Consider the following 15,185-nt stretch of genomic DNA (forward strand, 5'->3'; position numbering starts at 1 on the left):
CGAGTGCATAATGGGTCAGCAGCCCTCTTCATGGCCTGAAACAACCCCAGAGAGGTGAGAGGTCATCCCACTTTAATGTGTGTGTGCTCACATGAGTGTGAAAAAAAAAAAAAAAAAAAAAAAAAAACAGAGTGCACTTACACACCGGTGGAAGGATGTTCTTTGGCAGAATAACAGCCCCTGACCCCATATCTCTCTCTTACAGTCACTGGGAACGAAGGTCAGCTCTGACCACAGGGTCAAGTTACACACATACATCCATGCACGCACACACACACACACACACACACACAGTCAGGTTTGTTAAGTTCCCCGACCCATGTTGCACCTGCCATCCTAAACCAAAGAACCCACAGGTGGTCAAACAGCAAGACTTCATAGGGGCACGTGAGCAACCAGGGATTTGCATCCTCGCAATGAGTGCAGCAAAAAAAAATTATGTCCGCAGGCAACAAATGCACGCTTCATAAACAGCAAAAAAATACAATTTTAAATTTAAACACATGAGAAGAATCATCTTGAAAGTGACCAGAACAAAGCAACCAAAGGAACTGTGTCATTATCAATGGTCCAAATAATAGTGACCATGTATTACACTACAGCACACCCCCACCCTTCCACTAGTCAGGGTTCACATTGCTACATACGCATGGCAGCGGCTCTCATTATGAGCTGCTTTCATGTAAACTGCTTGAATTTACTGCAATTGCCAAGAGCCCAGGATATGACAGTGTAGCATTCAACAAAACCACCATAATCTAAAACAGCCGCGTTTTCTATTGAATTTCTTCTTAGCCGCTAGGGGTAGGATTCTAATCAAGATCTAATCAACATTGATTTCAGTCTCCTGTAAAGGTTTGGGGGGCGGGGCTTACTGAGATATGCTGAAGGTGGGCCGCAGTTCAATATGAAGTGTGCGTAAGGTTTTATCTTGTAGGCCCGTGACTTTAAAACAAACGCACTATTCCTCCAGACCTCCCACAGAAACCATAGTCCCTTTTCTCTCAAGGCCAAACAACATAACCACACACACACACACACACACAAACTCAGATGACTGACTTAGCCATTCACTGCTGATTTAAAGGGTCCACTGCACCAAAACCCATTAATGAAGTGAGAGATACAACTTCAGCAAGTGCCCCTCTTTACCCATTCACAGTCGTTTTAGGCTCCCTCGGGTCCCCGACTGAATCAACTGGGCAGGAAACTCAATGAAGGTCTCCTAAAACATTCTTTCAGGTCGCCCTGGTGATCGGCAGCTCGAAGGAGCAAGACGTCACGTACAGTATTGGACTCTGGCAGACAAACGGCTAGTGAAAACAGACAGGGTGGGAACTGGTTTTGGGTAACCGGATCCGATTTGAATTAAAGGCACAGCAGCGTTCCCACTCAGGCTTATTGTCTCCTGATAAAGGAGAGCTGAAGACGCACAACCGTGGTTCAGAGGCGTAACTTTATCAAATTTGCCTACAGGGACAAAAGGTCAGGGGTGGCGAAAGTGCAAAAGACAAGAAACAAACCTTCACAGTCCTCACTGTTCATTATTGCTCTACGCTGAGCACATGCACAAGTCCTTCTACTTAACAATAAGATGTTTTGGACTGTATAAAAAATTAAGGGTACGAACCCGAACCCATTCCCTTCCTTTGAGAAAGAATTATGGGTATATTCGTAGTCACGTATGGTCACATACATAACGTATGCAAAGTTATCCTATAAAAATGATCTCACTAAGTAAATCAATTCTGTAAAAGTTACATACAAAGATCGGGTAACATTGCAGTAGAGTATTATATGAAAAAAGGGAAATTTAGTCATATTTGAAGAGCAATAATGATAATAACGTGTGCAACTCTAAACCCACTAATTGAGTAGCATATCTATTTGAGGCTTAGACAGGACATAAGGTCCCTCATCCATTGAGCAAGGGTTGGAGGAGCAGCACCTTTCCATCCGAGCAGGACTGCACGTCTGGCTAAAAGGGATTTTTTTACCAGGATCAAACTGATCAGGGTCATCACTGATGCAAAAAGCGCAGTCAAAGGATTAGGTTGTATACGCTGTTTGAGGACTGAAGAAAGGGTTTGAAATATCTCCCTGCAATATTTTTTCAAGGCTAGGACACAACCAATACATATGGATAAACAAAGCATCCTCACTTCCACATTTATCACAGCAGGGATCCACATTTGGGTAAATACGCAATAGTTTGACTTTGGACATATGAACTCTGTGCACAACTTTAAACACAATGACGGGCACATAAAGATATTGAATTAACCAGTTTAAATATAGAGTCCCATGTGTCCTCAAATAATGACATAGAAAAATAAAACCCTGTTCCCAAGCAGTTTGATTCTATTAATAGAGGGACATTTCATACCAGCCAGTTTGTCATAAATAAAGGGATAGTCGCCCTTTACGCTTTGGTTGCAAAGCAAGAAATATATCAGCTGTATTCATAACTGGTGTCTCAGGGAAATTCTGAATTGGAGATTGAAGAAAGTGTCTAATTTGCAGATATCTAAAAAATGTATATGTGGGAGATTAAATTAATCAGAAAGTTTTTGTTAAAAAAACAAGTCAATAAAACTCACAATTCCCTTCCTATACCAGTCATAAAATACAGGGTCAGATAAACAGATTTGAAAGATATTATTTGATATAATTGGACTCAAAAGAGAGAAACCAGTTTAATCAAAGTGTTCTCATCTGAGCCCATACTCTCACAGTATGCCAAACAACTGGATTATCAATTGACTTGTTTCGGGCTACAGAAAGTGGAGATCCAAAAAGTGCCAAAACAGAAAATTCTTTAGCTGAATTCAATTCCAATGACACCCAAGATGGACACCCAATAGAACCAAAATGCAATACAGCGTATATTAGCTGCCCAATAGTAATAACGGAAATTAGGCAAAGCCAGGCCTCCATAATTCCTAGATTTCTGGAGATGAGCTTTATTCAAACAAGGATGTCTTCCTCTCCATACAGTGGGTTGCAAAAGTATTCGGCCCCCTTGAACTTTTCCGCATTTTGTCACATTACAGCCACAAACATGAATTGATTGTATTGGAATTCCACGTAAAAGACCAATACAAAATGGTGTACACTTGAGAAGTGGAACAAAAAATCATACATGATTCCAAACATTTTTTACAAATAAATAACTGAAAAGTGGGGTGTGTGTAATTATTCAGCCCCTTGAGTCAATACTTTGTAGAACCACCTTTTGCTGCAATTACAGCTGCCAGTCTTTTAGGGTATGTCTCTACCAGCTTTGCACATCTAGAGACTGTAATTCTTGCCCATTCTTCTTTGCTCCAGCTCAGTCAGATTAGATGGACAGCATTTGTTAACAGCGTTTTTCAGATCCTACCACAGATTCTCTATTGGATTTAGATCTGGACTTTGACTGGGCCGTTCTAACACATGGATATGTTTTGTTTAAACCATTCCACTGATGCCCTGGCTTTATGTTTAGGGTCATTTCTGGATGGTGAACATCTGCCCCAGTTGCAAGTCTTTTGCAGACTACAAGAGGTTTTCTTCCAAGATTGCCCTGTATTTGGCTCCTTCCATCTTCCCATCAACTCTGACCAGCTTCCCTGTCCCTGCTGAAGAGAAGCACCCCCAGAGCATTTGACTTCTTATGGTTTTCTTTTAACAATGGCTTTCTTCTTGCCACTCTTCCATAAAGGCCAACTTTGTGCAGTACACGACTAATAGTTGTCCTATGGACAGATTCCCCCACCTGAGCTGTAGATCTCTGCCGCTCGTTCAGAGTCATCATGAGCCTCTTGGCTGCATTTCTGATCAGCGCTGTCCTTATTCGGCCTGTGTTTAGGTGGACGGCCTTGTCTTGGTAGGTTTACAGTTGTGCCATACTCCTTCCATTTCTGAATGATCACTTGAACATTGCTCAGTGGGATGTTCAAGGCTTGGGAAATCTTTTTGTAGCCTAAGCCTGCTTTAAATTTCTTCCTGACCTGACTTTATCCCTGACCAAAAAGAATGGACTTAAGGGGTACCCTTGACATCTTCCCTGTTGAAGATTAAAGGCTTGTGACTGTTGTAAATTATTAAGAATAGAAGCATAAGTGCACAGATTTAATAATTTTATCCTTGAAATAAATTTGGATCCAAAATTGATTTTTTTCTGAAGTTGCAAATAAAAATTTCCATTCCACACAATCAAATGCCTTTTCTGCTTCTAGACAGAGGATACATTCAGAAGTCTGACTGGAAGGCAAGTATATCAAATAAACAACGCATATTTAAATAGGAATAACGATTTTATATAAAGCCGGTTTGATCTTCAGATATAATTGAGGGTATAATATTTTCCATCCTGCGGGCTAAAACTTATTAACGTCAACATTTAATAAGGAAATTGGCCTTTAAGATGAACATTCAACTGGATCTTTACCTTTTTTTGGGACAAGGGTGATGCATGCTTCATTAAAACATGAAGGTAGTTTACCATACTCAGTCAAAACTAAACATAATTGAGGTGATAGCAATGATGAAAATGCTTTAGGAAATACGTCAGATCCTGGGGATTTACCACACTTCAGAGAGGAAATGGCTGCCTCTATGTGATATAGGTTAATCTAATCTCTTTTTATTGTCAGAGAAAAGCATAGGAATATTCAGAGAATTAAAATTCTCCATCAGAGTACTATCTTGAGGAAATTCAGAAGTATAGAGCTGGGAGAAGAAAGTCCGGAAAGTATAATTGATTTTAAAATGGTCAGAGGTGATGTTACAATTATCCGACATCTGGATGGCTAGCATCTTACCAGATTTATCACTATGAATATACAATCAGCTTTTACTCCTCAAAAGTTGACGTTAAATTAAATGTGCCGAGAGGTCATCAAATTTAGTCTGAAGCGCCACTCGTTTATTATACAACTCTGGATTTTTTACCTTAACATAAAGTTGATCTATTTCTTTCATTTGATTGGCCAACTCAAGCCTCTCTGTATGTGCCTTTTTCTTCTTTGTCCCATAAGGTAGTCTTTTAATGTATTCCATATTATCAGGCTGGAGATCCCAGGGGTAGTGTTTGTTTGATAACAGAATATTATTTGGTCTTGTCTGCCAAGAGGGTTGAATTAAAACACCAATGTCTCTTGTACTGGGAGATATCGGGTAAGGTTATGGATAGCACAACAGGGGGATTTCACTATGCTCTGGTCGTCACAAGAGAGGATTAGTGAGATCAACTGATTATCAATTAGAAAATAACCAATTGTCGAATAAGTGTGGTGGACCTGTGAGAAAAAAAAAAAAAAAAAAAAAAAAGGAGTACCGTCTTCCATTAGGGTGGAGAGAACGCCATACATCAGAGACACCATAATTAGATAAAAATGACTGAATAAATGAAGCAGATTTACTAATTGTAATAGGGTTAGAAGATGATCGGTCTAGCACAGGATTCAGCCAACAGTTAAGATCTCCGCCAAGTATGAGAGAGTATAAACTCAGATCGGGTAGTGAAAAGAAAACACGCTCAAAAAAATATCAGTATTGGGGGCATATGCATTGGCCGGTATTACTTTGGTTTTATATAGTTTTCCTGAGACAAAAACATACTGACCATTGTCATCCAAAACTACTTTTTCCTCAAAGGGAATGTTTTGGCTGATAAGAATTGAAACACGTCTAGCCTTAGCATGAAAAGTAGAATGAAAATGTTGCCCCGCCAAAAGAAAGAGCAGCAAGCTCCCCAAAACACCCATTGTGTACCCTTAAAAAAAAAAAAAAAAAAAAAAACTCTTCCTGTGTTACTCAAAAAACCTTAAGATCCCAAATAAATTTTGGATAGACAAACACACCTTGAGATTAACTATGAACTTCTTGAAAACATAACCATAACAGAACCAATGCTAAATATATTACAAAGTTTACAAACTGACGAAAATTAGCAAAAGATTATTAATAATGTACAGAAATAACAGAAATACAAACAGTTAAGTTCGAGATTACCCATAAGCGTCCTTGCACAATCCAAAAACAACAGGAAGATAATAAGTAAATAAATGTAGGCAGTGTAAAGTACTCACGTAACTATCATGCGGAAAAACATGGTAACTACCACAGCAGTCTGAGCGAGTCCGCCGCAGTCATCCAAATACTGTACAATAAAGGAGAACACGAATGAGGTAGTAATAATCAGTTTAATAGGATCGTTCACGAAGATTCCGATGTAGCGGGCAGGCCATCCACAAATCTCCTCGCCTCGGCAACCGAACATAGCCACTTCTAGTCACCGCTGGGAGTGCGGATGCGGAGTCGTGCAGGATACAGCAGAGCAGGTTTGGGTCCACGTTTATACAACTCGGCCATCACTTCTCTGTATACTCTGCCGCGTTGACCCAAAGCCTCCGGGCAATAGTCCTGACCATGATACTCAACCTTACCCCTCCGTCACGCTTCTCGGATCACAACGAGGGAGGTGGAGTCGGTAGCGTTTAATTTCCAAAAACATCGCATAGCAGACCCGCAAAAAACAGACTCCGCCAATCCCGCAATTTTTTCGGTCTGCTTCAGCTCTCCAAATCGGTAACTTTGGCCAGTAGTTTAGCATTGCTAAGTGCTGCGACACGCTGGCTTAGATCCTCCGAAACCAGCTCGAGGGACCCGAGCCGTTGCCCGTGTCCTTGCACTGCAGACCGAACTTCGTCGAGTTTAGTTTCCATTGACGTTCTGAACTCGGTAGCAGCATCTCTGTGCTGCTCTAAAAGTGAGGAGATTGGCGCCATACTTGACGTCCTCCCCCGCTTTGGCACATTTTGAGCCCATTTTAAATAAATAAAACGAGCAAAAGTTAAACACTTTATGGATAAAAAAAATGTCTTTTACTCTTAATTCTTATAGAAAGCATACTGATTAGGATTGCAACAACGAATCGATTAAATCAATAAAAATTAACTTATTTACTAAAAGAGTCTGCAACGAATTTCATAATTCATTCATTCTGTGGTGTGAGGCGGAGAAATTTGAGAATTAAGGAGGAGTGGAGTGAACACACTCAATCTCTCGCACTCGCAATGGCGCCTGCAGAGTTCGGCGCCTCCTGGACAGGGCGGGGGTAGAGGAAAGATGCAATCGTCCGTTGTACTAGTCAACACGACAGCAAGCCAATGGCTATATTGGATTAAAATGTGTGTGAGCGACCCAAACAGGAAGCGCCTCATTTGAGATTGAACCTGAAAGTACCACCGCCCAAAACTTCATTAGCCATGCCTTCCTTGTACTTGTGTAGGGTTACAAGGGCTTTGTCTCACTAGACATGGCAGAAAAACAATGATCCAGTTATATGTCCACTCTCACTTTTTTGTGGGGGGGGGGGTTTGTTTGTGTAGGACTGAGGAAAATGTGAGGTACAAAAAATCTGCACAGACTTGATTTTGGATTTATGAACCATGGACACACACACACTCACACACATTAGAAAGATAAAGAGAGAGATATCGTGAGGTGCCCTTCTTTTTATTTTTTATGCATATCAAGTTATTGTTGTTTGGCTTCAAAACCAAGACACAGAATCTGAAATCTTTCAAATATACACAGAGCAATTCACATTTTGCTATGGATTCTTATCAGTCATGCTCGCATAAAACACATGCAGGGAGTGCTTTAGTGGGGGAAAGTTCAATTATACTCACAATATCAGCAATATCAAGAAATACTGCCAAGCAATTCCAATATATTTCATTTATTCATTCACTTGTATTTTAAAAAATGTGATTTATTAAATTTATTATTAAAAACATGAAATCAGAAATTCTCTCAAATTCAAAATGAATAAGAAATGAAATGAAAAGTCTGAAATAACAATTCTATTTGAAATAATAATAGATTTTTCACGTTTTACAGTCTGACAGACCATCTGCATTTTATGTACCAGTTTGTGGATCTAATTCTAATAATCAGTGAATGGTCCAGTGGAACGAAAGACTAATAATAGCTGAAAATGTGCCTTCGTACAACTTCTAAAGATATTCCATTCATGAACAGCCATCTCCTGCTTTCCAGAGTCATTTACAACATGTATATGAACATGACAGAACGGACAAACTTCTATCCCAGGGCACGAGGGGTCGGAAAGGTTCAGTGTCCTCCCAAACCTGATTTAACTTGTGAATGAAGCTTGAAACAAGGTCACACGTTGACCCCTCAGAACAGAAGAGAACAATCAGAGCCCAAGGGTCTGTTGACGACTCTACGCGAAGAAAAAAAAATGTCATTTCACTGCTGACATTTTTTGGCCGCCGCTCAGATGTTTGAATAAACTGAGCAAGTCCCAGAAAACGTTAAGAGCCGCAGCATACGTTGAAAGCACGAGATTCCAAAAGGTTTGTTCTAAAGCAGAAAAGACTGGTGCACTTTCATAATTGCTTCTCTGCGATAGACTTCAACGCAGGTTTTTTGGGCTAGTTGTCCGCGTGAGAGGAGCTGAGGCAGCGTGATGAGGGGAATGCTTTAATCTGCCAGTGAGCCGCGGCGCAACTGAGAACTTCATTGTTTCTCCACGACGCGATGAACTGTATACGGATGCCACAATTATTCCAGTTTCTGAATAGATACAAGCTTGCGCTGTATGCATGTGTGTGTGAAGGCAGTTTCCATTCAGTCCAGATTCGGCATGTATGTTTAGCATTTCTTCATATGTGACACACAGTGTCAACTTCTCTCTCTTCTTCCCATTCTCTCACTCACTTCTGATTCTTTTCAGCATGCACATCTGTTATTTTCTTCTACACTCATTTCCAAGTGTGTCTTTCACTGGTTTTATTACCTACATCACATATTCACATTTATCACACTGCTTTTGCACTGTGCTTTTGCACGTTGCACTGTTGCCAGTTTTGTTTCGAACAGCTAGATCTATCGGCTCCGTAGTGAAGACTCCACACTGTTGTATCCTGTGCTCAGCTGATTTGTTTTCATGCAGCTACTAGACGGTCTAGATTCCGTCAGTTGTCCGAGAGGGTCACATCAATGTCCCGCGAGATCGTGACAGTAGAAACAACTCGATCACCTTTACACATTTTTTATAGCATTTATCAGACGCCATTATCCAATTCGACTTACAATCAGTAGTTAGAGGGACCGTCCCGCTGGAGACACTCTGGGTTAAGTGTCTTGCTCAGGGACACAATAGTAGTAAGTGGCGTATGAACCATGAATCTTCTGGTATGTCCTGATTGACTATATTATTGCGCATTGCATATTAAACATTCTAATAGACCTACATTATATCAGAGGAACTCTGTCTTAACGGGAAGATGCTAAACTATTGAGCAGTAACTGCTGAAGCGGATTTGCTCCAGTTTGCTATTGTCACATCTGAGAATTGTATAGTTTGATGTCTTGCCCCACGGCTAACAGGTTTTTCCGCAGGAACCGCTTGTCCCCACATTGTCTCTGGAAAAGCTTCGCTGTCAGCGGTCCATAAATGCGCTCTACTGACGCCAGGAAAGCTCGGACCAGAAATAAACGCTCTTCCATAGCAGATCGCCCCCGGGCCGTAACCGGAACGCTCACCCCGCGGCGTCTCGGCCCCAACTTGCGACGGGCGACGCGGTTCCCCCGTCCTGCAGCGAGCACAGGAACGCGTGTAAATCAGCGATCTGTTGAGCGTGAGGCGCCGTCTCGTTCGGAGGAGATTTGTGGAATTAAGATGCTCCTTTCTGACGGGATCAGGAAAAAGAAAAGACTTTGACGACAACAAAGACGCGATTATGTGATTACGCCGTCGCCTCACAAACCGGTTTAGTGCAAAAAAAAAAAAAAAAAAAAACATTTTATCGGTCCCGCTGTGAGGATTCCAGTCGCTTCGCTGTTGCGTACAGACTGTAAAACACACCCTGCTTGTTGTCAAGCAATAAACCTTTGCGGAAGTGAAAGGTGAGAAACGTCGCCCAGTCACCAAGGACGCAACCAGCACCCGGGGGAGCCAAGGAACAAACACAATTAGTATCCGTGCTATGAAATAAAGATCACCACCATGCCTTTACGATGTACCCTCGGATCTAATAATTCCCCTTAGCAGTACCTTCCTGGCCGATTGTACCTTGAGGGGCAGGAATGGACTACAACTGTCCCCCTGTTTCTGAGAGTTTAAGGAACGGTAGCACTGCTGAGTAGCACCTTCTTCAAATTCAGGCAACGGGGGGGGCTCGTCGTGGTGTAAATTACACTTAATAAGCTGTTTGCTGAAATGAGGGAAACGGACTTAAATGGGAAGCATTACTATAGGGCTTCCAATAAAAAAAAAAATAAAAAATGTACCAACAGATACTAATGGAGGCTTCAGCAACGAAACTACAAATCTTGCTGACAGGCCCTGCGGCGTCTTCTTTTGAAAGGCCCTCTATATATTACTTCAGAAGGGGAAAAAAAGAAAACATTAGAAGGGTATGAGAAGGGGGAAGCTCTCCTGTTACACATTTTTAGGAAAAAGTTGTACTGTGTTGGGAGAAGGTCTGACTGCCCCGCCCGCAGCCATCTGCCCTGCTGTAAAGCAGCGCCATAAGGAGCTTTGTGGGCTTACAGTCGGAATACTACGCCGGGAGTTCCCAGCCTGACCCCAGAACTGACGCTCACTGGGGGAACCACCTAAAGGAGGGCAGTGGGTTTCACTGAGGTTACGCAGACAGTGTGGGAAACAAAAGAAAGGAGGAAAAGTTTGGACTTATTATAATTAGAATAATTTAGTATATAGAGGGATGAAAACCATGTGTGCAAAATTGAGATAAATATCAAATGATCAGCTATTTTTTTCCATCTATGCACTGGTTTGGCTCCAGTTTTTACTTTACTTTACTTTACTTTACTTTATTTAGCAGACGCTTTTATCCAAAGCGACTTACAATAGGAAGACACCAGCAATTCTCGTTCGATTTCTATAGAATATCGAGTCTACCAACTAAGAGCCCTGATAAGGCTTAGACTTGTCATTGAAGAGCATGCTCGGAGATTGTTGGGTGCTAGACTAAGAAAAATTATAATGTATTTATACATTTTGTATTTGTTTGTTCAATGTGTACGCATGTGCTTGTGTAAGTGTTAGATTTGTCTGTTTTTATTAACCTGTGAGGACCTGGCCTTTCTCGCTACACTTCTGCTGTGTGCGTCTTCCTCCGTATCACCAATCACCGGCCGAATACACAAAGGCCAACAGAACAAACACATACACGGCTGGTTAATTATGAAACAGGTCAGTGATTATGGGGACAGGAGGGGACATCAGAATGGAGACCATTGTCTTCCAGAGAGACTGAGAAGGGGAGGGGGGTGTAGAGACACAGAGAGGAAAGCAGTTAGAAAAGAATGGATGAAAGAGAGAAAAGCTTAATGAATCAGAAAATTGTGTGTGTGTGTGTGTGTGAGTGAGAGAGAGAGTGTGTGTGTCCAATGGAATGCTTTCCACTGGACACAAATTGCCAGTGAAAAACTCAGGTTTGTGTGAAAGGGCATTTTAAGACACTGTACACTGTTGTATTGACTGTAAACCTCCCTTGAATGTCTTGAATCTTGAGCTTACCAACACAGTGGGGCTCAGCATCAAGGATTTATTATATACAGTAAAGACAGAAAAACAAAATTCCAACAAAAGTTGGAATGTAAAATATATATATATATATATATATGTTTCCCTTCATTGTGGAAATAATTGCAAAAACATTTGCATATTTTTCCATTGTTTGAATGTGTGTGTTTAGGGGTTCAATTTACTCACTGCATATGTCTTTTTTGACAAATGAGGTTTCAAATATTCTTTTCGGTTGCATATATTTAAAGGCACAGCTCATTTATTAGAAATACATCCACAGCGTTTACTAGATAAAGACATTTCCGGAATGTTTCTCTCCTCCATTCTGGCCTTTAATTCACACTTTTGCATGAGTAACACATTTGTACTTGGCTGCATTCACACTCACTTGAAATTCTAAACTGAAATGGTGTTATTTTTGTCTTCATACTGCAGGTTATTCACACAACCAGCACCATATTTTACCATATTTACATGAGTCGAACTCGGATGAAATGTATTACATTAATATTGTTATGAAACAGACTGTGTGTCTCTGCTGTCTCCACACATGCCTGAATTAACTTGTAACTTTCTTATTGTCTAACTTATGCACAATATCGACAACAGAGTGAATAAAAAGGTTGTATTCATAGTTGAGGGTCCTAGTGAACCGGAATTGATCTCTTCATCGATGGTAACTTGAAAGCACGTTGTAAGTCGCTCTGGATAAGGGCGTCTGCCAAATGCCTTAAATGTAAATGTAAATAATTAGCGGTGACCTGAACTTTACAGACAGGCATGAAAAGCACAGTGGGGTCTGGTTTTTTATTATAAAAAATTTTTTTTTTTGTATTGGGTTCTTCTATTTTCGATCAGTCTGCTTTAAATTACGGGACCTGTGTGCAAAGCCGCTCGAATTACATGACATCAGCATCGACGGCAGCACCAGGGGGATTGCTTACCCCAGGCTGAGCGTGAGTGGCGCGTCACGGCCCCCGGTTCTGGAAGGGCGGCCGGAAAAAAAAAAAAAAAAAAAAAAAACAAGGACTCTCGCCGAGGCGCATGAAACCGTATCCTTCTGATATGGCGGCGGGGGCATGTGGCCCGTCTCCCACTATGGCTGCCGCAGCCTTCGAGCGTTTCGCCTTTCAGCCCACCGCTTTTGTTTACATCAGTCTTCAGTTCTGCGCATAAAACCAATCAGCGGGCCGATCAAATCCAACGCTGCTATTCATCCTCAGCGCCATTAAACTTCTTCATCCAACAAGATTTCACATATGGCTTAAATGCAGAGGACACATTTCATTGTGTGACCAGTGCGCATCGCTTGTGATACACAACAATCACTTTAATTTCACAATTGAACATTTATATTCATTTTTAATTACAGTTTAGTCAAATTCTGTATTGTATTGTTTATTTGCATTGTAAAGCAACTTGTTTCGCACAAAGGTGCTATGTGAATAAAGTCTGACCGGCCGATGGGTGGTGACGTGATCCAGGAATCCAAGGTTCTGACAGGTCGAGAAGCTGAATCTGAGGAAGAACTTCATTCCAAAACCTCCCCGAATCTCAACAAGATTTAGCCAAGCGAGCATGATGGGCCAAAAGGCCTCCTGTGGTTTACAGCTTTCTTAAACTCATGTGTATGTAATAATTGGTAGCTATTGATGTGCTTTGGTTTCTAGGACATTACAGTGTTGCAAATGCACAATAGTAACACACACACACACACACACACACACACACATTCCTACCCATGAAATCCTGTATGGCCACATAAGTAGTCCATGGGAAACAGACTCACGAGAATGACCTCGAATACCACACACACGTTTCCCTTGCTCTCTTTGTGCTCGGAAGTTCTGATTTTTAAAATCTGAAACAATAACGAAACTGTCTCAGAAAAATATTCTCACGCATATTCAGACAAAGCCCTCCAGATCGGACACAAGAAAGGAAAAAAGGAAAGAAACAGAAGAATCTTCTCCATCAGCACAATCCTTCCTCCTTCATCTTTCTACGCTTCTCTTGACTCTCTCAGTCCTTTCTTCTTCCCACTCACTCTAATTAGTGCTTACACAAGGAGGACACACACACACACACACACACACACACGAGGAAGCATGATTGTGCCCAGTAAACACACTCTAGCGAACGCAGCAGCAGAAATTAGAGACGGAGCGCACGGTGCCAGGTGCTGAGCTGAGTCTGGGTAAAACTTCACCTGCACCGACACACACACACACACACACACACACACACACACACACATACATACAAACACGTTACTTGTGATCCAGTCAGGTGACTTATTATAGATCTATTGCATAAGACACACAGCTGACTTAGCAAAGAACACACACGCACATAAGCACGTATGCCCCCCCCCACTTTCAGAGGCATATGTTGTATCCCTCTAGTTTTAGATATGCAATGAACATATCTCATGTGTCCCTAATGTCCTCTGCTGGGCCAGACACACGGTAGACCCTCCTGTGCCTCTGTGCCTGATGAACAGGTCCAAACTGAGACGGGGCAATTAGGACCTGCTCAACAGAACATTTCTAAGCAATGTTGAATTTGAATTAGTTTTTTTTGTTTTTTTTATTGTAACTTTGGAGCCTTGATAAATGTCACACTGGGGTGTCCAAACTTGCTCACAATGTTCTTTACCTTCTTTCACAGTTGTGCAAAACAAGAACAATGCTTGCTTGGGACTTAAAGCTTTTCCATTGCAGACTACACCATAAAAAAAATAAATAAATAAATAAAAAACATTACAAATCTCCGTTATAATTATAGAACACCACGACACTGTATTAGACATCAAGCAAGATGAAAAGCTGAATAAGCCAATAAACGGCAGTGAAGAACTGGGCATGGTTCTGTTCATTAATCACTTCAGAACTTCCCCACTGAAGCACCTGACATACATTTACAGCATTATCCAGGGCGACTTACAATCAGTAGTTACAGGGACAGTCCCCCCTGGAGCAACTTAGGGTTAAGTGTCTTGCTCAGGGACACAATGGTAGTAAGTGAGATTTGAACCTGGGTCTTCTGGTTCATAGGCGAGTGTGTTACCCACTAGACTACTACCACCCTAATGACATGACATCCGCTAATGAGGAGTGAATGCGTTATTTACTCCCACCCACAGTCCACCGCCACCAACAACATTAACCTGATTCATGTGCTATGAAATCGGTATCTGATCTGACACTGGCGGACCCGACAAGGACCGGAGGAGAAAGCGGCGTACAGAAAACGACGTGCGAGTTGCGTGTCTGTGTGGGTTTACAACCACATCCAAATCTGACACGGTAACTATTACACCAGCCCTGCGCTACCCCTCCCACCGCAGATTAATTATTTATGGGCGTCATCCACATAGAGCTCTCCTGTATTCAACAAAAACATTCGGAATGTTTCAGAATTAATACAGCGCAAGCGATGAGAACTTCGAAAAATGAAGCTGTCTCTGGACTAAATGGAATCAATACCGAAAAGAAAGAAGAATATAAGCAACATCATTATACAAACAATAATCTCTTTTATGGCAAAATACTCCTATGAAATTTATTATACTCTCCAACCCTATAATAAACCATTTATTGGTTTCTTTTTG

General features: G+C 41.4%; 1 protein-coding gene across 9 annotated transcripts in view; it reads right to left on the reverse strand.

The window, feature by feature from the left end:
- The window catches only part of mpp7a (MAGUK p55 scaffold protein 7a), a 47,108-nt gene that overhangs the window by 26,069 nt on the left and 5,854 nt on the right, over positions 1–15,185 (reverse strand). Inside the window, exon 2 of one of the 9 annotated variants that reach the window (XM_028966805.1) lies at positions 6,075–6,145. The exons of 5 other annotated variants lie outside the window; for them this stretch is intronic. The gene's annotated coding sequence lies outside the window, so the exon portion shown is untranslated. Of the gene's footprint in view, positions 1–6,074; positions 6,146–9,561; positions 9,752–13,473; positions 13,492–15,185 lie in introns of those variants that run through there. 3 more of the 9 variants (XM_028966801.1, XM_028966799.1, XM_028966800.1) reach the window with 3 other exon arrangements.

The sequence above is a fragment of the Denticeps clupeoides genome, chromosome 2 (genome assembly GCF_900700375.1).
Source record: "Denticeps clupeoides chromosome 2, fDenClu1.1, whole genome shotgun sequence".
Taxonomy (NCBI): Eukaryota; Metazoa; Chordata; class Actinopteri; order Clupeiformes; family Denticipitidae; genus Denticeps; species Denticeps clupeoides.